Below are 22,695 nucleotides of genomic sequence, written 5' to 3' on the forward strand. Positions count from 1 at the left end.
AAGACGTAACAGAATACATTTTGGCCTAAATTTCTGATGAAATTTGATTTTTTTTATTTTTTTACTGGACATGTTTGATAGCAAAAGGTCAAAAATATAGTTTTTTTTTTTCAAAATTGTTGGTCTTTTTTTTATAGTGCAAAAAATAAAAAAAACACAAAAACCAAAAGAAAGCTCAATTTGTGGGAAAAAAAGGATGTAAATTTCATTTGGGTGCATGACCGCGGAATTGTCAGTTAAAGTAACGCAGGGTCGTAATGTAAAAAATGGCCTTGTCAGGAAGGGGGGTAAATCGTCAGGAGGGCAAGTGGTTAAGGCTAAAAAACCTTTCACCTTTACAACTACTTTAAGATTTTTTTTTTACCTTCCTGCATTACTTGTAAACTCACACTGAAACAGACAGATGCCAGAGCACTTCACCTCTCTGGCAGCTGTTCATTCCAACTGCAGTAGGGGGCAGTGTGGTGCACAATTCAGTGCATTATATAGCACAAACATTCTGCTTTTACCTATTTCAGAAAACGTTATTAGGAAATTCCTAATAAAATATTCTGAAATACAAAGTGTACATAATGATGCTGAGCTTGTTGGAACAGGCTCTTCTTCCACTGACATCATATCTGGACTCTGGAGACAAGTAAGAACAGGTGGATCAGGGTACTAAATGCTACTTAAGAGTTCACCAACTAAATGTGAACATATTTTTATTGTTGTCTGTTGCAACCAGTCAGCTTTGACCAAAGGTCTGTAGGTGCTGTAGGTGTAGGCCATTTACATACTTCAATCGCTGGGGGGAGGGGACTGAAAAGGTAGTACAGTTAGTGTTAGTGTAGGGTCCTGCTCAAAAGAGTCTATCTTGTTGTGGTGGCGGGCTTCATATTTTTTGCCCAAAATATAATTCCTTACTGTTAAATCTTGAAAGCACTTATGACATGGAATACACTTTTCATTTTCATACACTAAGTTGGATTTGATTTGAAATGCGGATGAAATTAATTTCTAATCAATGAACTGAGCAAAGCACAATGTATGGCTACATGAGCAGCAAGGATGCAGATTGGAGGGAGGGGTTTACAAAACAGGGTAAAGGATTTTTATTTTCCTTCATCCACTATGGCCATTTCATGGTCTGGGTATGGACACATGGGACATGCGGCTCCTCTATTGCGGGATTATTCATTTTAGTGTGAAGGACTTGAGCTGGAGGCCTCTCATGGCCAAGTACGAGATCTCCTCTATGGGAAAGCAGACTGGAAATGAGGATTTCCGGTAGGCAATTGTATGGCGATCTTGTCTTGCTCAAACTGGAAGCAAACCGTGGTGTCTGACCTCTCCTGGAAAGGGAAGAAGCTTTCCTTCAGCTCTTCTCCCCAGACATTGTCCTCCATCGAGTATGAGAGTATCTTCTGCTTGTCTTCATGGATGTCAAATTGAGGGATAAAGTGTAGCACTAAGTTCTTATCAAGTGTTCCTAAGTTTATGGCAACTCTTTACAGCCCTCTGGAATGGAGCCCTCCACCTCCACGGAGTGACAAGGTTTGAGGCCGATGTTATAAAAGAAAAAAGTATTATGTGGCATCCTGCTTCCTTATCAGAGACACTTATTAAGTAGTAAGATTGTTCAAATAAAAATGGGTGCACTGAAGGAGTCGGTGGGATGGCCAGTGGGTGAATTCGGTGGGGCGACCAGTGGGCGGGCCTTGGGAAATGTTGGTGGTCAGAACCAGGTGGCCCAGATCTAAAGCTGTGTAAGGGGCTCCAAAATTTCTGATGGCTGTCCTGCTTATCCCTTTAGTACATTAAACAATGGACTGATACTGCCATCTACTGGTGCTCGTTTCACAGGCATTTTCCAAGCGTTAAAACCGCGCCACAAATGCCTATACTGAAGTTAAATGGTATTAACGCCCCGCATACACCTCGCAAATGCCCTGCAAACACCTGCCAGGAGTTTGAGGAGCGTTACCATAGACTTGAATGGGATGCTTTGAAAGGCTTCAACTCCTCCTGACTCTAGATGATGAGTCAATTTTGCCACGATGCGACATGACGTGATGCTAACACTTCAGTGTGAACAGCACTGTGTGCTGCCATGTGTATAATTTTTATAGGCATTTGAGGAACATTAAAAATTCCTCTCAAACGCCTGCAAAATGCCTGCTTTCAAAGCTAGTGTGAACTGAACCTAACACAAACTAGAAAAAGTGAGCACTTAGTGCTGATTCACACATGTGCCGTGCGGATTGAAGCTCAGGTCTCACAGCTAATTGACAAAGTATTTGTTCAGTGGTTCATGTCAGGTTATCATCAGGTTCAGGACAGGTTTAACTCAGGATTTTATCCTGTTCACACATGTGTGGTTTAGAAATGGTTCCCATAGAAGTCAATAGCCTGAACCTGACAGCACTGTTCAGAAATTATAAATGATTCATTTCAAACCGCACTGAATTCACGCTAAATCTGCACTGCCAGTGCACAGGACATATGTGAACAGGCACCGTTTAAAAAGGACATTTGATCCTTTCTTTTCTGTTCCTCTCCTTTTTCAAGAGACCACCTCTTATCTCCTGATAAGACAGACTGAACTGTAGGCATTTGCACATGCATTTCACGTCATATGGATTGGATGCGGTTCAAACCACATCCAATCCGCATGTATGTGAACCGGCACTTCCTTCAAAAAGTAAAATATGCAGCGCCACTAAAATTAAAATGTAACCACTAAAGTGCAATTAGTGAAATATGTGCAAAGAAAAACAAACACACAAACATATATATATATCCTATCAACAAGTGCATAGAAGACAGTCCACTCCCAAACTGTGTCTTCAAAACAAAAGTTCAGTTATTTTGCTGCTGGGACCAATTATGATCTTCCACCACTGTGCACTCACCAGCTCTTAATCTGCATAGAGAAGCAGAAAACAGTGCATATCAGATGAGAAATAGACAGAAACTCCACTGTGTACTGTAGGTAGGTATGTTGTAGATAATGGTCTTCTGTTTTTACACTCCTCTCCAGCAGGGGGCAGCCTTCATCCATGTTGGTAATGTCTAGGAGGATCGCTCACCATATGGAGCCACAGAAGGTGATATATTGTTAAAGAACAATACTGAAAAAAATATTAATAAAAGCCTAAAGAAAAAGCTCCGACAGTAACATGTTTCAAGCAATGGGGGGGGGGGGGGGTAGCAAGAAAACAGTTTTATCTCCCCCACCTGCCTATCTACACTTATTCTACCATTGCAGCCAGTTGGGGCTGTACACACTGTGTGGTCCTGCTGCATTACTTTGGGGCCGTGACAATTTTAACTCGGTTAGCAGAGTTTGATAGGTGACACCACCTGGCAAACATTACCATTACATTCTATTATGGTGTGCCACAACCACAGGCCAAGCATTTGGGGTGCGGTATTTTAATACATAATCCCTGTTGGATTAAAAAAAAAAAAACATAGATTCAGGAGGTGGCAGCTTCCGCTATACTGCCCTCTGAAAAGCAATCCATCGCAGACTTCTTTTTAGAGGACGGTAGGTGCTGCTACCCCTGTGAAAGAACCCTAAATGAGGCTGATTTTTGTTTTTGTGAAGGCCTCAAAATGCCATTGGTTGGGGAGACAAAAATTTGGAAAGATATATTGGAGGAAATATTGATTGTTTCTTTTTTTCTACTTAACACGTTGCCACCCGGCCTATAGCAGATTGACGGCCGGGCGGTCCTCTTCTCCCTGTGACTGGGCGTCATATGACGTCCTGTGAATCGCACCGCACATGCACGCCCCCACGCAGCACAGCCATTCCTGTCAGGCTGTGTCCCTTGGACAGCACTTCCCTGCTGGAAGTAAAAAGCCAATGAAATTGGCTTTTTACCACGTGATCGGCTGTTACCTGTCACAGCCAATCATAAGTGTCAACACACAGTGATCACTCACTGTTACTATCTTTTACCGATCTTGTGTGAGGAGGAGAACCTAGGAACAGTGAGTTTTTCAAACCCTTTCACTACTGTGCACCACACTGCCCCTAATAAAGAGTCCCTGTCAGTGCCACTGGTGGATCTGTCAGATCAGCCCATCAGTTGATCTGTCAGTGGAGCCATTAGTGGACCCATCAGTGGATTTGTCAGTGAAGCCAACAGTGGATCTGTCAGTGCAGCCTATCAGTACATCAGTGGATCTGTCAGTGCTGCCATCAGTTCATCTGTTAGTGCTGCCATCAGTGCAGCTGTCAGTGCTGCCCATCAGTACATCAGTGGATCTATCAGTGCTGCCATCAGTGCATCTCTTAGTGCAGCCCATCAGTACATCAGTGGGTCTATCAGTGTTGCCATCAGTTCATCTGTAAGTGCCGACATCAGTGCATCTGTCAGAGCCACCATCTGTGAATCTGTCAGTGCTGCATCCGTGGATCTGTCAGTGCTGCCCATCAGTACATAGCTCATCAGTGGATCTGTCAGTGCTGCCATTAGTGCATCCCCATCAGTGGATCTGTCAGTGCAGCCCATCAGTGGACCTGTCAGTGCAGCCCATCAGTACACTTGTCAGTGTACCTGTCAGTGCAGCTCATCAGTGCATCCATCAGTGTACCTGTCAGTGCATTCATCAGTGCAGCCCATCGATGTACCTTTCACCACAGCCATCAGGGCACCCTAATCAGTGTACTTATCAGAGTCGACACAACTGCCGCCCACCAGCAGTGTACCCATCACAGCCATCCATCAGCAGTTCACCCCTCATACAGGCACAATCACCAGAGCCGCAATGTTCAAAAAATATTTTACTAGTGAGGAGGCACTCAAAATCCTCAGCATGTGGGATGAGAGCAGCAGGGAGCTCTCACCATCCAATTCCGATTCAGAATACGAGTCAGTAGAAAGTAGTGGGTCAGTGACCGAATTGGAGGAGGAAGAGCAGGCAACCACAAGCAGCGCCATACACCCCAATGGTCAATCAGCAGACACCAATGGCGCTAGACCCCAGGATGAAAGGCCCAGTACCAGCACTGGAACACCCCACCAGACCCCAAGAATTAGGCCCCAAACATATCTTCCTGACATCCTGGCAAACCCCTTATGTCTGCCTTCCAGCTCAGGATCAGCTTCAATGCCACCTTTCACCGCACAGCCAGGTGTGCAGACCAATACTGAAAATATTTCTGAAATGGATTTTCTTTATTTGTTTTTCCCTGCAATACATTATGGACCAGACAAACCTTTTTGCTCAGCAGTATATTGATAATAATCCCAGTACATCCTACGCTCGTCCTTTTCTATGGAGACGTCTCACAGTGGAGGAGTTACAATTGCTTTTGGGCCTTACGTTTAACATGGGGCTTACAAAAAAATCTGAATTGCATGCCTACTGGTCCACCAACCCCATCCATCATACCCATCTATTCTTCTATAATGTCCTGGTCACACTATGATCTGATCATGCGTTTCCTGCATTCAATGACAACTCACAGTGCCCTCCCCGAGATCATCCCAACTATGACAAGCTATACAAAATCCGCTCTCTAATAAATTTTTTTGCTAAGAGATTTGCAGAACTTTATGTCCCTGAGCAACAAATTTGTGTGGATGAATCCCTTGTCCACTTCACTGGCCAGCTGGGAATCAAGCAATACATCTCCAGTAAAAGGGCCAGGTATGGATTGAAGCTGAACAAGCTCTGCGAAAGAGCTACAGGATATGTGCATGCATGCCGCGTGTGCGAAGGCCAGCTCCAGCTCCAGCCCCGAGTACCCAACCTACATCAGCACAAGTGGCAAAATTGTTTGGGACCTGGCATTCCCACTGTTCCAAAAAGATTATCATATCTACCTCAGTGGCGGACGGACCATTTGGAAACTCAGGCACTGGTACCTTTTTCATAGGCTTTTTTGAGTTTGGGCAAAGACACAGGGGCCCCATGATCCCCTATTGCCCGGGGGCCTCATGAGTTGTCAGTCCTCCCCTGATCTACCTTGTTAACTATTATACCAGTCTCCCCCTTTTCTGGCATCTGTACCATGAGAAAACCTTAGCCTGCGGTACCACCCGAAAAAATAGAAAGAAACGCAAAGTTTAGTAACCAGAAGGCTACAAAGGGGGGAATCCGCAAGTCTGAGAAACGAGGAAGTGTTGGCCATGAAGTGGAGGGATAAGAGAGATGTTTACGTCCTGTCCACTATCCACAATAACACAGCGGTGGAAGTTCATGGAAGATGCGGTCCCATCCAAAAACCTGAATGTATCCATGATTATAATCGGTTCATGGGGGGGTGGATTTAAATGACCAGATGCTACAGCCCTATTTGTCAACAAGAAAGTCCTTCTTCTGGTACAAAAAAGTTGCAATTTATTTTTTCCATTTGGCCATTTACAATGCATTTGTTATCTATCAAAAGTCAACAGAAAGACCCACCACCTTCCTCAAATATATAGAAGAAATTATCACTGCCCTGATCTACCAGCAAGGATCCCCCCCAGAAAACATTTCTGATTGTGTGAGCAGACTTCACGAGCGTCATTTTCCAAAAAACATTCCACCCACAGAATCAGGGAGAAGACGCCAAAAAAATGTCAGGTATGCGGCAGAAGAGGAGTTAGGAAAGACACCAGTGTTCATTGTTCACAATGTCCCTCCCAACCAGACCTATGCATCGGAGACTGCTTCCGACGTTATCACACGTCACTAAAATATTAGTTCCCCTTATTGTTAACAGCCTGTTTTTTCCCAGTTTCTAAAATCTGTGCTGATCATGTGCCTGCTGCCTCGACTGACCATGCCTTTGCCTTCCATGTTAACTGACTCTGGCCTGTTTACCGACGATGCCTCTGCCTGCTGTCTGGATTGTTTCTAAACCATTTTCTGCCTTCCACCTGAACTGACCCTGGCCTGTTTACCGACAATGCTTTTGCCTGCCGTCTGGATTGTTTCTAAACCACGTTTTTGCCTTCCACCTGCACTGACCTTGGCCTGATAATTGACCATGTCTTTTGCCTGCCGCATGAACTGATCTTTTGCCCTGCTACTATAGTAGTGGGATGCAAGATAACACAGGGGTCTCACATATGTGAGGGGCTTCAGAGTAGAGAAAAAACTGTTTTTGGTTTTCATGGATCAGGGTCTGTTAGTCCAGAGGCTTAGAAGAGATTGGGTGGGACGAAGCCTCTACCCCTGTGGCCAGGTCTTACTTGACCGAGGCCCTACGCCGGATGTTCCTTCCTGTTGCCTGAACCAATACTGTGCTCACCATATCTCTGCCTGCTGCCTTTAATAACCCAGGACTTTTTATGGACCATGTTCTTGCCTGCTACCTGAACCAGTACTTTGGCTGTGCTGACCATATCTCTGCCTGCTGCCTGCAATGACCCAGGACTTTTTTTGAACCATATTCATGCCTGCTGCCTGGACTATTAATTTGGCTATTGCTGACCACATCTCTGCCTGCTTCCTGGACCACTGCTATCCTCTGCAGACAACGTCTCTACTACAACCACAGGTAATCTTCTGTTTTCCCTTTGTTTAGCTAGGCTGTGAAAAAGTCTCATGCATGTGGTATCACCATATTCAGGAGGAGTAGCAGAATGTATTTTGGGGTGTAATTCTTGCTATGTTCATGCTGTGTTTTTAGAAAAATCTTATAAATTCACAAATTTGTGTAAAAAAGAAATGTTTTCACTTTCTTTCCACATTTTTCAAAAACTTGTGGAAAAAAACGATATGTTCAAAATAATCATTATGCCTCATAGAATATACACTGGGGTGTTTGCTTTCCGAAATGGGGTCATTTTGTGGGTAATTCCACTATCCTGGTGCTCCAGGGTCTTCAGAAATGTGATAGGTAGTCAGGGAATTAAATGTGTAATTTATGCCCCTAGAACATCTGATGGTACTACTTGGATGTAGGGCCTCTGTATGTGGCCAGGCTGTGTAAAAGTCCCACACATGTGGTATCACCAAACTCAGGACAAGTGGCAGAATGTATTTTGGGGTGTAATTCTTGGTATGTACATGCTATATGTTAGAAATATGTGGCCATGCTATGAAAAAGTCTCACATATGTGTTATCGCCATACTCAGGAGGAGTAGCAGAATGTGTTTTGGGGTGTAATTGCAAGTATGCATATGACATGTATGAGAAAAATAATTGACAATTTTGAAAAATAATTTCTTAATTTTCTCAAGAATTAATAGAAAAAATGACAACTTCAAAAAATTCACCATGCCTCTTACTAAATATCTTGGACTGTCTACTTTCCAAAAAGGGGTCATTTGGGGGGTATTTGTACTTTCCTGGCATGTTAGGGCCTCAAGAAATGAGATAGACCGTCAGTGCATCAGGTGTGATCAGTTTTCAATGATTGGTACCATAGCTTGTAGACTCTATAACTTTCACACAGACTAAATAATATACACTGATTTGAGTTATTTTTACTAAAGAAATATAGCAGTAAAAATGTTGGCACAAATGTAAGAAGAAAATGTACTTATTTGCAAATTTTTTTAATAGAAATTAATTTTTTTTTAATTTTCACCCTTTTTTGCTTATATTGCAAAAAATAAAAAACCCAGTGGTGATTAAGTACCACCAAAATAAATCTCTATCTCTGTGAAAAAAAATTATAAAAGTTTTGTTGAGGTACGGTGCAGCATGACTGAGTAATTGTCATTCAAAATGTGAGAGCACTGAAAGCTGAAAATTAGTCTGGGCAGAAAGGGGGTATAAGTGTCCGGTATTGAAGTGGTTAAGAACAAAATGTGGGAAATAAACAATATTTCAGATGAAACATTCACTTATTTATACTGAGGAGTACTGAATGGATATAAAGATCTGTGATCATAGGGAAGGACCAATGATAATGACTTAGGAGTATAGAAATCTGGACCTGCTCAGGGGGCGGGGCTGTGACCAGACAGAGAAATGAATACAGGAACAGAAAAATGTGGTCATATACAGAATATTATTCAGAGTAAAGCAGACATGTATCACCTCGGGATACACCACTAGGACATCATACCACTAGACTCCACAAGAAAAAAAATATAATTTTTCTGAAGTCTTTTTGAAAGATGTCCCACTTTGTGTCGACATCATTCATCAAAATGACCCGGCACACATTTCCATTGCAGAATATGAGATTGTGCAGCATATATTGGATTACCTATCAGTCCCTTCCATGGACATGGAGAGCTCTGACTGTGACTGTGTATAGAATGATGATAATACATGTAATAATTGGATATGAAATGATTGACCGGCCATTAAAAAAATATATATATATTGCAAGGTGTTCATACATAATCATCAACAGGATTTGCATTCATCATTCTGCTTATGGGGAATATCATCTCCCCTGTAACTTATGGGTCTATTGTTAAAACATTCCTTGGATGAATATGACAAGTGTTCCTCCATCCTTGATGAATTTTGGATGTATTTCTCAACTATAGGCATTTCTTAATAATGTCATCAAATGAATTATGTTCTGATTGAAGTGTTCAGAAAAAATACTGTATTGTGGACACTAGATGGAGCTGCAGATCATAGAAAATAATTGTTTTAAGATAAATATGGCCAGAATTTGTCAAGGATGTGCAAATGTTAACATTCTTCTACTGATTTTTGTTTCCTAATTAGCCCACTTAGTTTAGGTGAAGAGTGGTGAGTGTAAAGAAATGCCCGTAGCGAAAAAAGGAAAAGAAAATTAGCGCAGGGCAGGCATGACTAGGCCTAGAGTGGGAAGGAGAATAGAAAGGGTTAATTATGTGCCAGGGGGTGTGGAAAAGTATAGCTGGGGGTGCTGGTTGGTAGAGGGAGAGTGTGGGTGGGCTCTGCCGCACCTTAGGGTGGGGTGTCCCGGTGGGGGGGGGGGCATCATTCGGAGCTGGACGTTGGTGAGTGAGCTTCCCTCCCACCCTCCCTACACCAGCATATTGTTAGGGCCTTTTCCCTGGGGGTCTCGGTGCGGACAGTGGGGCTGTCATGGATGGATTGGTGGCCCAGCTGCGTGAGGCGGCAGCCTCACATGGGATAAAATGGCTGCAGAGCCGGGTCTCTGCCTTCCTGCAGGACCCGGGCTGGTCACAGGACCCGGGCTTGTCACGGGACCCGGGCTTATCACAGGACCCGGGCTTATCACCGGAGGGAGGGGGGCGGGAGCGCCCACGTGCTCGGAGGTCTCGGCCTCCGGAGCACTTTAGTCCGGGCTTCCCCTCCCCCAGAGCTCAGCGCCACAATGGGAGCCCCGTTCGGGACCCTCCGGCCCCGCTGGCAGGGCGCTCCATTGCCTCTGCTCGCGGGGAAGCCGGGAGGAATCCCCGTCAATGGCGGAGCTCAGCAGGCGGGGTCTCGTGGGGAGGAAGCCCCTCCCCCCCACCCGCGCGGCTGAGGAGACAGGATGTCACCGGCTCCTCCACTGACAAGGTGCCTGTCAGGGAGGGAGTCCAACGAGGGAGACGCAGCACTGCGGCTGCCGGGCTGTCCCCTGCTGCAGCCGGCGGGCCCCCTGGGAAGCATGGAGCGGCGGCTCCGAAGAGACACAGGCAGAAGGGGAGTGCTGCAGGGAGCGTGTCTGGACAAAGCCCGGGAACGTCGATGGGCGTGGCTGGTGCCGGGAGGCGGAGTCAGCAGCGGCACAGCACTCAAGGACCCGTGGCTCCTGGGACTGGGAGGCCATGCAGCCGTCGAGGGGAGGACGAGAGATCGGAGGGCGAGCTGTCGGAACCTGATGCGGGGGCGACAGCTGGCCGCTCGGCATCGCTGGACGTGGGTCGCGCGGCTGATGGGACGTCTCCTGGGCAGCCTGGTGAGTTACCTGTTTCCTTTTCTTCTGTGCTATGAAACCTGTTGGGGGGCGGGGCCTCGGCGGTGCGGGATGTAGGCGTTCCCGAGTCGGGTCTCGGGGGGGGTTTCTGCGATTTGATTTCCGGTCTGCGGGACTTGTTGCGGTGACTTGAGCGGGGCGGTAGTGGGGGCCCTGGGCCTGCTTCGGCATGGCTCCCGCCGGCTGGTGGGGAAGGGTTCTGGGTCCGAGTGCAGGAAGGGGGGGATGAGCGGAGCTCGGGGGTTTCTCCTCCCTCCGGTTCTGGGCCAGGGGTGGTTGCGGCGGAAACCGGTGCTCTGGGTTCCACGGCTTTGGATGGGGGTGCGGGGGTGTCCGGAGCGGTCGGCTTGGCGGACTCGGCCAAGTGCGAGGTGTACGTGTGCTTCGAGGGCCCTTTAGGTGCGCACTTACCGTTGGAGGTTCGGGAGAGGATTTGGAGAGGGGAGTATGTGGAGATCTTCACGCTCTTGCCGTTGGAGCGTTTTCCTTTAGAGGGGTTGCGTGTTGACGAGGGCAGGCGGGAGGAAGCAGAGAAGCGGCGTTTTCGCTTTATCCCGCGTACTTTTGCAAATTGGATGCAGGCGTTTGCGATCATGGCCAGTGTTATTGGGGAGAAGGCTCCTGAGCATTGCTCGGCGCTCTTTTGTTACCTTGACACCATTAGCGAGGCTCACAGGGTTTACGGTGGGACTGCGTGGCTCCGGTACGATGAGCAGTTTCGGCAGCGGCGGGCTGTTCGCCCTTTGTTGCGTTGGGACCATAAGGACATTGGCCTTTGGATGCGCCTCATGACTCCAGCGAGGCCTCCTGGTCCGTTTTTTCAGGGGGGGGGGCGGTGGTTCATTCTCCCCCGGACAATCGGCCTCAAAGCGTAGGGGCTTCTGTTGGCAGTTGCAGGAAGGCGCTTGTCGTTTCGGAGGGTCCTGCCGTTTTAAGCATGAGTGTTCCGGTTGCGGTGGCTCCCATCCGTTGTCGCACTGTTTCAAGCGGGGTAGAGGCCCTTCTGGAGAGCATGCGGGTAAGAGGGACGTCACCGGTGAGGGTGGAAAGGATGCAGCCTTTCCTAAATAGATATCCTGATCGGGCAGCCGCTGTGCTGCTGGCGGCAGGGTTTTCGGAGGGTTTCCGCATCCCGTGCACTTTGACTTCGGTTCTCCCCTTAGCTCGGAACTTACGGTCGGCCTTGCAGCATGCAGAGGTTGTTTCGGCAAAGTTGCAAAAAGAAGTGGGGTTAGGACGCATGGGCGCCCCGTTTTCGGATCTGGTAGTTTCCCCCTTGGGGGTGGTGCCCAAGAAGGAGCCGAATTCGTTTCGGTTAATTCATCACCTGTCTTTCCCGAAAGGGGGGTCGGTGAATGACGCTATCGATCCACAGTCATGTTCGGTGTCTTACACGTCGTTTGACGCGGCGGTTTTCTGGGTTCGTCGTTATGGGCACAGTTCGCTTATGGCGAAATCGGATGTTGAGTCCGCGTTTCGATTGTTGCCGGTACATCCGGACAGTTTTCGTTTCTTTGGTTGTCATTGGGAGGGCTCGTTTTACGTTGATAAGTGCCTTCCCATGGGGTGTTCCATATCTTGCGCTTTGTTTGAGCAGTTCAGTTCGTTCGTGGAGTGGGTGGTGCGGGATGTTTCCGGGGTCAATTCTGTTATCCACTATTTGGATGATTTTCTTTGTGTGGGTCCGCCAGCTTCCAGAGTGTGCGCAGTTTTGCTGGCCACTTTGCAACACGTTGCTGAACATTTTGGGATTCCGCTGGCTTTGGACAAGACAGAGGGCCCGGTTTCGGTCATGACTTTCCTGGGTATCGTTTTGGACTCGGATGCAATGGAGTGCCGGCTGCCTGGGGACAAGCTTTTGGCCCTACAAGGGGAAATTAGTGGGGTGCTCGGCAAGCGAAAAATTCAGCTGCGGGCCTTACAGTCGTTGTTGGGTAAACTGAAGTTCGCTTGTCGCATCCTGCCAATGGGTCGGGTGTTTTGCCGCCGGTTGGCAGCGGCGACGGCAGGGATTACTTCCCCTTTACATTTTATTTGTTTGACTAGGGAGCATCGGAAGGATTTGCGGATTTGGCACATTTTTTTGGATTCGTTTAACGGACGGGCTTTGTGGATGTCTGGCCCGGTCAGCAATTTTGACTTGGGATTGTTCACGGATGTGGCGGCTTCCGGGGGTTATGGAGCCTTTTTTTGGGGGCAGTGGAGTGCGGCTCCATGGCCTCCTTTCTGGGTGGCAGCGGGTTTCCTTCGTAACCTGGTGCTGTTGGAACTTTTTCCGGTGGTTTTGGCGGTCGAGGTTTGGGGAGAAAATTTTCGGAATCAGAAGGTTCGTTTTCATTGCGACAATTTGGGGGTGGTTCAGGTCATCAACCGGGTGTCGGCTTCCTCGCGGCCAGTGGTTGGCTTGCTTCGCAATTTAGTGTTGCGTTGCCTGCAGCTGAACGTTTTTCTCCATGCGGTGCATCTCCCTGGGGTTGACAACACTTTGGCTGACGCTTTGTTTCATTTTCAGTGGGACAAATTCCGAGAGTTGGCGCCGGCAGCGGAGCAACATGGGGTTCCTTGTCCCGACTGGCTGTGGGAGATTGCCTTGGGGTCGTATCAGGCTGGATCCGGCGGTCGGTGAGTGAGGCGACATGGTCTGCATACTCGTCGGTCTGGCGGGAGTGGCTGGACCTGTTACAACAGGTCGATATTGATCCCTGGGAGCCGGAGGTGCATGTGGCAGTGCTGTACTATTTGGGGAGGAATTTGGAGCGGGGGGTGTCGGCTGCGGTGGTGGATCGTCGGTTGGCTGGTTTGGCCTTCTTTTTTAAGTTACAAGGGTGTTGGGATTTTACCAAAGATTTTTGGGTACGACAGGCTATTCGGGGTTACCGTAGGGCTCATCGCCATAGGGATTCCCGTCGCCCGGTGTCCTTTGAGTTGTTAGGATCTTTGTTTACGCATTTGCGGTCTGTTTGTTCTTCGGACTTTGAGGTGGGCTTGTTTCAGGCGGCTTTTGCGGTGGCCTTCTTTGGGGCATTGCGTATTGGGGAGCTCGTTAGTTCGTCCAAATCAGTGCTTGGGGAGTTGTTGGTGGATGATGCTGTGTGCTCTGGCGAATGGGTGGAGGTGTTCATCCGTCGGTCTAAGACGGACCGCTTGGGTCGTGGTGCGCGGGTGCGGTTTCTTGCCCTTCCAGGATCACTGGTGTGCCCGGTGCATGCGGTTCGAGAATTTTTGTCCCGGCGTCCGGTGGGGCAGGGGTCCTTTTTGATGCATGCAGATGGGTCCCCGTTAACTCATTTTCAATTTGTGTCGGTTTTTCGAAAATGTTTACGGGATGTTGGTTTGGATGCGTCTTTGTATGCTTCACACTCGTTTCGGATTGGGGCTGCTACTGAGGCCGCCCGGTGGGGTTTGTCGGATGAGGCGGTGAAACGTATTGGTAAGTGGGATTCACAGAGATTTCGCCTGTACGTTCGCCCGCATCTGTTGGGGGACTAAGGGTGGATTCCGGGTTCTTTTAGTTACTGGGGCTGGGGGAGTTTGTACTGTCTCTGTGATGTTTTTTGTTCTTGTGGTAGTTTTTGTTCTTTTATTTCAGATGGAGCGGTTTGCCTGGTATGGATCCTGGGGCACTCCTACGTTTTTTGGGGGGCTCGGCGGGCGGATGTGAGGCCTAATGGCCGGCAGCTGGGATTGGCTAGGCAGGAGGCTTGTGTCCGATGGACAGGTGTGCCGGGGATGTTGTGGGGTCGTGTGGTACCTGAGGTGCGGCGTTTTGCATGCCTGGATAGACCGCTGGATGTTTTGGTGCTTCATGCGGGTGGCAACGATCTAGGGGTAAGGTCCATGCGGGAGCTGGTGCAGGATGTTAAGCTGGATTTTCTTCAATTACGACGGGATTATCCAGAGATGGTGTTGGTGTGGTCGAACATGGTAGCCCGCACCTCTTGGCGTTTGGCGCGGTCGGTGGAGCGGCTCAATAAGGCTCGGATCAAGGTCAACAAGGAGGTGGGGCGCTTCTTTGTTCGTAATGGGGGGTTGGTGGTCCGGCACTTGGAGTTGGAGGTAGATACTTGGCGGTATCTGTGGAGTGATGGGGTTCATCTCAATGCGGTTGGCACGGATTTATGGTCTCTGGGTTTGCAGGACGGAGTTCAGAGAGCTGTTAGTTTGTGGTGGGGCATGCATGGGTAAGGGCTTACCCAGCGTGCTGTGGCGGTTGTTGGTCTTGGAGGCGGTTCTTATCTTGGAGGTACAGATAATGGTGTGGGAACCATCGGTGGTATGGTGTGCCCGGGGACATTCCAGTTAACCAAGGTTTAACTGGAAGGTGGTGGTGCTGCACTGCGGACGGTATGGTTGTCTCCAAGCTGGTTGGTTGCGGCTGGAGGCCTTTGTGTAATATGGTTGTCCGCAGGTGCATTTCAGATCATTTTTGTGGGGTGCCTTCGAAGACCAACAACAACAACTCTGTATGTTTCTGTTATAAGGAATGGTTGGTGTTAAAAATGTTTGTTAATAAAAGGCCATGTTGGCCATTTACTCCAAAATTGGTGTCATGTTTTTCTTTAAGTATAGCTAAAGGGGGGGGGGGGGGGATTTGGATGACCTATCTCTGGTGCTCTAGTCAAGAAATGCCCGTAGCGAAAAAAGGAAAAGAAAATTAGCGCAGGGCAGGCATGACTAGGCCTAGAGTGGGAAGGAGAATAGAAAGGGTTAATTATGTGCCAGGGGGTGTAAAAAAGTATAGCTGGGGGTGCTGGTTGGTAGAGGGAGAGTGTGGGTGGGCTCTGCCGCACCTTAGGGTGGGGTGTCCCGGTGGGGGCATCATTCGGAGCTGGACGTTGGTGAGGGAGCTTCCCTCCCGACCTCCCTATTATAGAGAGTATTGTGTTCCTCTCGGGGGAAAAGGGGGTTATTTCGGTCTTGGGCGGTTGTTGGTCTTGGAGGCGGTTCTTATCTTGGAGGTACAGATAATGGTGTGGGAACAATCGGTGGTATGGTGTGCCCGGGGACATTCCAGTTAACCAAGGTTTAACTGGAAGGTGGTGGTGCTGCACTGCGGACGGTATGGTTGTCTCCGAGCTGGTTGGTTGCAGCTGGAGGCCTTTGTGTAATATGGTTGTCTGCAGGTGCATTTCAGATCATTTTTGTGGGGTGCCTTCGAAGACCAACAACAACAACTCTGTATGTTTCTGTTATAAGGAATGGTTGGTGTTAAAATGTTTGTTAATAAAAGGCCATGTTGGCCATTTACTCCAAAATTGGTGTCATGTTATTCTTTAAGTATAGCTAAAGGGGGGGGGGGATTTGGATGACCTATCTCTGGTGCTCTAGTCATGTGTTAGTGTGATCAGATGTAGCTGAGTCCCACTGGAGTGTTTCTAGCACAGATCACTGATCTGAGAATTCTCATTTCCATCTCCCCGGTATTTGCATACACAGTGTGTGGGGGGAACACCTCCCCTGTCACTCTCTCTATATATCTCATTGTACAGGAGACGTCTTCTAGTTTGGATCTGACCCTCCAGAAACATCAAGATGCTTTCTCCCAGTTATCTGCTGGCTGTCATCTTCATTTCTATTCAGGGTGAGAGATGAGGCTCCTTCCATCCTCCTCTGCATATACATCTATACATTGTACAATAAATACACACATCAGGATTGATAGGAAGATATCCAGACATTGATCAATAATCAATATTTCTCTTCCCATCCTCAGGATCCTGTGGAGAGATTGTGATGACTCAGACTCCGGATTCTATCTCTGTGTCCCCGGGACAGACAATCACCATCACATGTACATCCAGTACTGGTATAGGTAGCTTGGTAGCCTGGTACCAACAGAAGCCCCAACAACCTCCAAAGCTTCTTATCTATTATGCCAGCAAACGGCAATCTGGGATCCCGGACAGGTTCAGTGGTTCCAGAACTGTAACTGAATACAAATTAACTATTAATGGAGCAACTGAAGATGATGAAGGAAGATATCTCTGTCAGCAGTATAACAGCAACCCTCTCACACAGTGACACAGAGCCGTACAAAAACCTCCTTCCTCTTTTCTAGAGAAACACAATCACAGATGTCACTCCGGGAACATTCAGTCACACACATTTAATAAACGTCTATGTAAATGTTATTGTTGGGGAGATGATTATTAATCATGTTGTCAACTTTAACCACTTCCCTGCCGGGCACTTTTACCCCCTTCCTGCTCAGGCCAATTTTCAGCTTACAGAGCTGTCATACTTTGAATGACAATTGTGTGGTCATGCAACATTGTACACATAACATTTTTATCATTTTTTTTCACACAAATAGAGCTTTCTTTTGGTGGTATTTAATCATCACTGGGTTTTTAATTTTTGCACTATAAACAAAAAAAGAGCAAACAATTGAAAAAAAAAAGTTTTTCTTTGTTTCTGTTATACAATTTTGTAAACATGTAATTTTTCTCCTTCACTGATGACTCTGTGGCTGCACTGATAGGTACTGATGAGGTGGTACAGATAGGCAGCACCGATGGGCACTGACTGGCTGCACTGTTGAGGTGGCACTGGTGGGCATTGATGAGGAGGCACTAGTGATGCTGCACTAATATGCAGCAATGATGGTCACTGATAGGTGGCCCTGATGGCCACTGATGGGTGACATTAATGGGCTGTGCTGACTGACAGCACTGACTGGTGGCACTTTTGGGTGGCACTGGTGGGTGGCACTGCTGGGCGGCACTGCAGGGCACTTATGATCAGTGCCGATCTGCTCTGTGACAGCTGCTGGTTATCAACAGTGTGAGGAAAGTGTTGCCGATAACTGGCAACTGTATTTACTCGCGATCTGCTGTGTCATTGTTATTGTCCGCTGTAATTGACCTTTTACCTCATCACATGATCCATAGGACACATCAATCATGGAGATTGCCAGGTGCGTGCTGCTGGGGAAACGCAGGAGGGCGCATTCTGGGACGACGTCATATGACGGCCTCCCAGAACTGGCCGGCCTCAGTGCAGCCGTCATTCAGCTACCTGCAGTTGGCAACTGGTTAAAGCAGTATTAACCCAAATGCAAACATTTATTATTTTGCAGCTTACCAATTCTTAGATGTGATGGCTGCAAGAAAAGAAAACGAATACAGCCACCACATCTAGTGATTGGTACACTGCAATATATAACATTTTTGTTTTTCAGTTTAACCATTAGCTGCCCGGCCAATGGCCGTTTGGCGGCTTCAAATGTGTTGCTGCATTCCGGGTGCACGCCATTTGGCGTGCTCCCACACATGCGCAGTTTGCGCTAATGCAGAGCGGCGCAGCAGCGCAATCTGTCACCGGCCGTGCACCTCGGTCACGGCCGATGACAGATCCGAGTACCGGCTCCCGTTGCTGGTACCATGTGACCTGCTGTGACCAATCACAGCAGGTCACATGACAGTTGTATACAATGGATGGCTTCATTCATGCCATCCATTGTATACTAGTGCCTAGCTGTGAATGGTCACAGCTAATCACATGCACATGTCATGTGATTAGCTGTGACCAAATCACAGCTAAGCACAAAAAAAAAAAAGAAAAGCTGAATGAATCGATTTCATTCAGGTAAATGCTTGCTTATAGCAAAGTAATTCTTTGCTATAAGCAAATTGTGTAAAAAAAAAAAAAAAATACTGATCACTTCCCCGAAGTAGTACAATGTTACTATGGTAACATTGTACTACTTTGGTCATAGTAAAATATGAAAAAAAAATCTTAAAAAAAATTAAAAAAAATGTAATAAAAAATTAAAAAAAAAATATATATATATATATATTCTTTTTTCATACTGTCACCAGTCAGTGTCCCTGTTCACCGCCATGCCAGTTATATGATGATGCTGTACTGCACTGGTGACAGTATGTAAAAAAAAAATAGTGAATATAATTTTTTTAATTATTTCATTTTCCGAAATATTATGACAAAAAAAATACAACTTCAAAAAACTCGCCATGCCTCTTATGAAGTACGTCGGACTGTCTACTCTGCAAAAAGGGGTCATTTGGGGATATCTGTACTATTCTGACATTCTTGGACCTCAAGAAATTAGATTGGCTGTCAGTACTTCAGGATTGATCAATTTTCAGATATATTCCATAGTTTGTGAACTCTATAACTTTCCTACAAACTAAATAATACATCCTAATTTGGGTTATTTTCACCAAAGACATGTAGCAGAATACATCTCGACCTAAATTTATGAAGAACAATTATTTATTTGTAAACTTTTATAACAGAAACAAAGAAAAATGTGGTTTTTTTTCAAAATTTTTGGTCTTTTTTTGTTAATTTAGCAAAAAATAAAAACCCCAGCGGTGATTAAATACCACCAAAAGAAAGCTCTAGTTGTGTGAAGAAAATGATAAAATTTTAGTTTGGGTACAGTGTTGTATGACCGCGCAATTGTCATTCAAAGTGTGAGAGCGCTGAAACCTGAAAAAAGAAATGCCCGTAGCGAAATAAAGAAGAAATAGCGCAGGGCATACATGACTAGGCCCAGAGTGGGGGAAGGAAGAGCAGAAAGGGTTAAGGTAGCTCCAGGGGGATTTGTTATTGTTAGTGGGGGGTAGCTGATTGGTAGAGGTTGGTGTAGGTGGGGTTTTGCTGCACCTTAGGGTGGGAGGTTCTGTGAGGGGGCGTCAGTTAGCTGGACGGCAAGAGTGTGAGCTTGGTGTCTGTTTAGCACACCTTGCTTCAGGCCACCTTTAGTCCTGCCATGGACGGCCTTTTGGCTTAGCTGCGGGAGGCAGCGGAGGACAGGGGGATGGACTGGCTGCAGAGCCGTGTCTCGGATCTCTTGCAGGATCCGGGCTCATCACCTGCAGCAGGGGGGCGGGAGCGCCCACGTGCTCGGAGGTCTAGGCCTCCGGAGCGCTTTAGCCCGGGCTCCCCCCCCCCTCCCAGAGCTCAGCGCCACCATGGGAGCCCCGCTCGGGCCCTTCTGGCTCCGCTTGCAGGGCGCTCCCTTGCCTCTGCTAGCGGGGAAGCTGGGAGGAATCCCCGCCATCGGCGGAGCTCGGGGGAAGCCCCTCCCCCCCGCCCGCACGGCATGGAGGCAGAAGAAGAATCTGCGGCTCCTCCACTGACAAGGTGCTGGTCAGGGAGGGAGCCCTGCGTGGGAGGCGCACAGCTGCGGCTGCCGGGCTGGCTCCTGCTGCGGCCGGCGGGCCCCCTGAGAAGTCTGGGGCTCCGGCTCCAGTGAGGCAGCAGCGTGGGATCGGCACTGGACGGAGTGCAGCAGGGAGTTCTGCGGCTGCTGGGCTGTCTACTGCTGCGGCCGGCGGGCCCCCTGGACGGTCTGGTGCTCTGGCTCCACAGCAGCATCAGCGGAAGACTGGAGCTGGGCGGAGGGCAGCTGGAAGTGCTGCAGGTCGGAGCCCAGGGACGGCGGTGAACGTGTCTGGTGCCGGAAGGCGGAGTCGTGAGCGGCACAGACCAGCAGGACCCGTGGCTCCTGGGACCGGGAGGCCATCTGAACAGCGTGCGGAGGACGAGAGGTCGGAGGGCGAGCTGTCGGAACCCGATGCGGGGCGACGGCTGGCCGCTCTACAACGGTGGATCGTGAGCGCGCGGCTGAAGGGGCATCTCCTGGGCAGCCTGGTGAGTTACCTGTTCTGGGGTCTATCTCTTTTTCTTCTGCGTTACGGGACCTGCTGGGGGGTGGTAGGGCCGCTACGGTGGGCACGGCCTCTGCGGCGTGCACTGTCGGCGTTCCCCCGTCGGGTATGGGTGGGGGTCTCGGTGATGTGATTTCCGGTTTGCGGGACCTGTTGCGACGTATTGAGTGGGGCGGTGGTGGGGCGCCTGGGCCTGCTTCTGCGTGGCTCCCGCCAGATGGTGGGGAAGGTTTTGGGGTTCTTGTACAGGACAGCGGGGACGTGCGGCGTCCGGGGGTCTCTCCTCCTCCGGGGTCTGGGCTAGGGGTTGTTCCGGCCACGACAGGTGATCGGGGTTCTGCGGCCCCCTCCGCAGTGTTGGGTGCGGATTCGAGGGTGTCCAGGCCTGTCGGCTTGGCGGACTCGGCCAGGGGCGAAGTGTACGTGTGTTTTGAGGGCCCTTTGGGTGCGCACTTACAGTCGGAGGTACGGGAGAAGATTTGGAGTGGGGAGTACATTGATATATTCTCACTCTTGCCTTTGGAGAGTTTTCCTTTTGAAGGGTCCCGGGTTGACGAGAGTAGGTGGGTGGAAGCGGAGCAGCGGCGTTTTCGTTTTATCCAGCGTACCTTTGCAAATTGATTACAGGCGTTCGCGATCATGGCTAGTGTGATTGGGGAGAAGGCTCCTGAACATTGCTCGGCACTGTTCTGTTACTTGATGCCATTGGTGAGGCTCACAGGGTTTATGGGGGTACTGCGTGGCTTCGGTATGATGAGCAGTTTAGGCAGCGGAGGGCGGTTCGCCAGTCGTTGCGTTGGGATCATAAGGACATTGGCCTCTGGATGCGACTCATGGGCCCCTGGTTCGTTTTTTCAGAGCGGGGCCGGCGGTTCGTTCTCCCCGGGACAATCGGCCTCCAGGCATCAGGGGTTCTGCTGGCAGTTCCAAGAGGGGACATGTCTATTTGGTGGGTCTTGCCGTTTTAGGCACGAATGTTCCGGGTGCGGGTGCTCCCATCCCTTGTCGCGCTGTTTCCAGTGGGGTCGAGGCCTTCCCGGAGAGCATGCTTATAAGAGGGACGACTCCGGTGCGAGTGGAAAGGATGGGGCCTTTCTTAAAGAGGTATCCTGATCGGGCAGCTGCAGTGCTGCTGACGGCGGGTTTTTCGGAGGGTTTTCGCATCCCGTGTACTTTGACTTTGATTCCTCCCTTAGCTCGGAATTTGCGGTCGGCCTTGCGGCATGAGGAGGGGGTTTCGGCTAAGTTGCGTAAGGAAGTGGGGTTGGGACGCATGGGGGGTCCGTTGGCTTGCGCTCCGTTTTCGGATTTGGTTGTTTCTCCCTTGGGGGTTGTGCCCAAGAAGGAGCCGAATGCGTTTAGGTTAATTCGCCACCTGTCCTTCCCTAAGGGGGGGTCGGTGAATGATGCTATTGATTCGGAGTCATGTTCGGTGTCTTACACGTCTTTTGATGCGGCAGTTTTCTGGGTCTGTCGGTATGGGCGCGGTGCACTCATGGCGAAATCGGACGTTGAGTCGGCGTTTTGGCTGTTGCCAGTCCATCCGGACAGTTTTCGTTTTTTGGGTTGTCATTGGCAGGGCTATTTTTACGTTGATAAGTGCCTTCCTATGGGGTGTTCTATATCTTGCGCTTTGTTCGAGAAGTTCAGTTCATTCGTGGAGTGGGTGGTGCGGGATGTCTCAGGGGTGAATTCGGTCATCCAATATTTGGATGATTTTCTTTGCGTGGGTCCGCCAGATTCCGGAGTATGTGCAGTTTTGCTGGCCACTTTGCAACACGTTGCGGAACGTTTCGGGATTCCTCTGGCGGTGGATAAGACTGTGGGCCCGGCTACGGTGATGACTTCCTTGGGCATTGTTTTGGATTCCGGCACGATGGAGTGCCGCTTGCCTGAAGTTAAGCTGGTGGCTCTACAAGGGGAACTACGTGGGGTGCTGGGGCAAGCGAAAAATTCAGCTGCGGGCCTTACAGTCGTTGTTGGGCAAAACTTAACTTCGCTTGTCGGATTCTGCCCATGGGTCGGGTGTTCTGCCGCCGGTTGGCGGCGGCGACGGCAGGGATTACCTCCCCTTTACATTTATTTGGTTGACTCGGGATCATCGGGAGGACTTGCATTGGGGGTGGTTCAGGTCATCAATCGGGTCTCAGATTCTTCACGACCGGTGGTGGCCTTGCTTCGCCATTTAGTGTTGCGTTGTCTGCGTCTGAATGTTTTTCTCCATGCGGTGCGTCTCCCTGGGGTTG

The 22,695-nt window shown here is 48.9% G+C and overlaps 1 pseudogene; it reads right to left on the bottom strand.

Moving 5' to 3' along the window:
* Positions 1-1,176: 1,176 nt before the first annotated feature.
* LOC149442187 (galectin-1 pseudogene) lies at positions 1,177-1,579 on the bottom strand (annotated as a pseudogene).
* Between the last annotated feature and the right edge of the window lie 21,116 nt (positions 1,580-22,695).

Source organism: Staurois parvus, unplaced genomic scaffold (genome assembly GCF_062004578.1).
Source record: "Staurois parvus isolate SC_StPar_1 unplaced genomic scaffold, SC_StPar_1.0 ptg000903l, whole genome shotgun sequence".
Taxonomy (NCBI): domain Eukaryota; kingdom Metazoa; phylum Chordata; class Amphibia; order Anura; family Ranidae; genus Staurois; species Staurois parvus.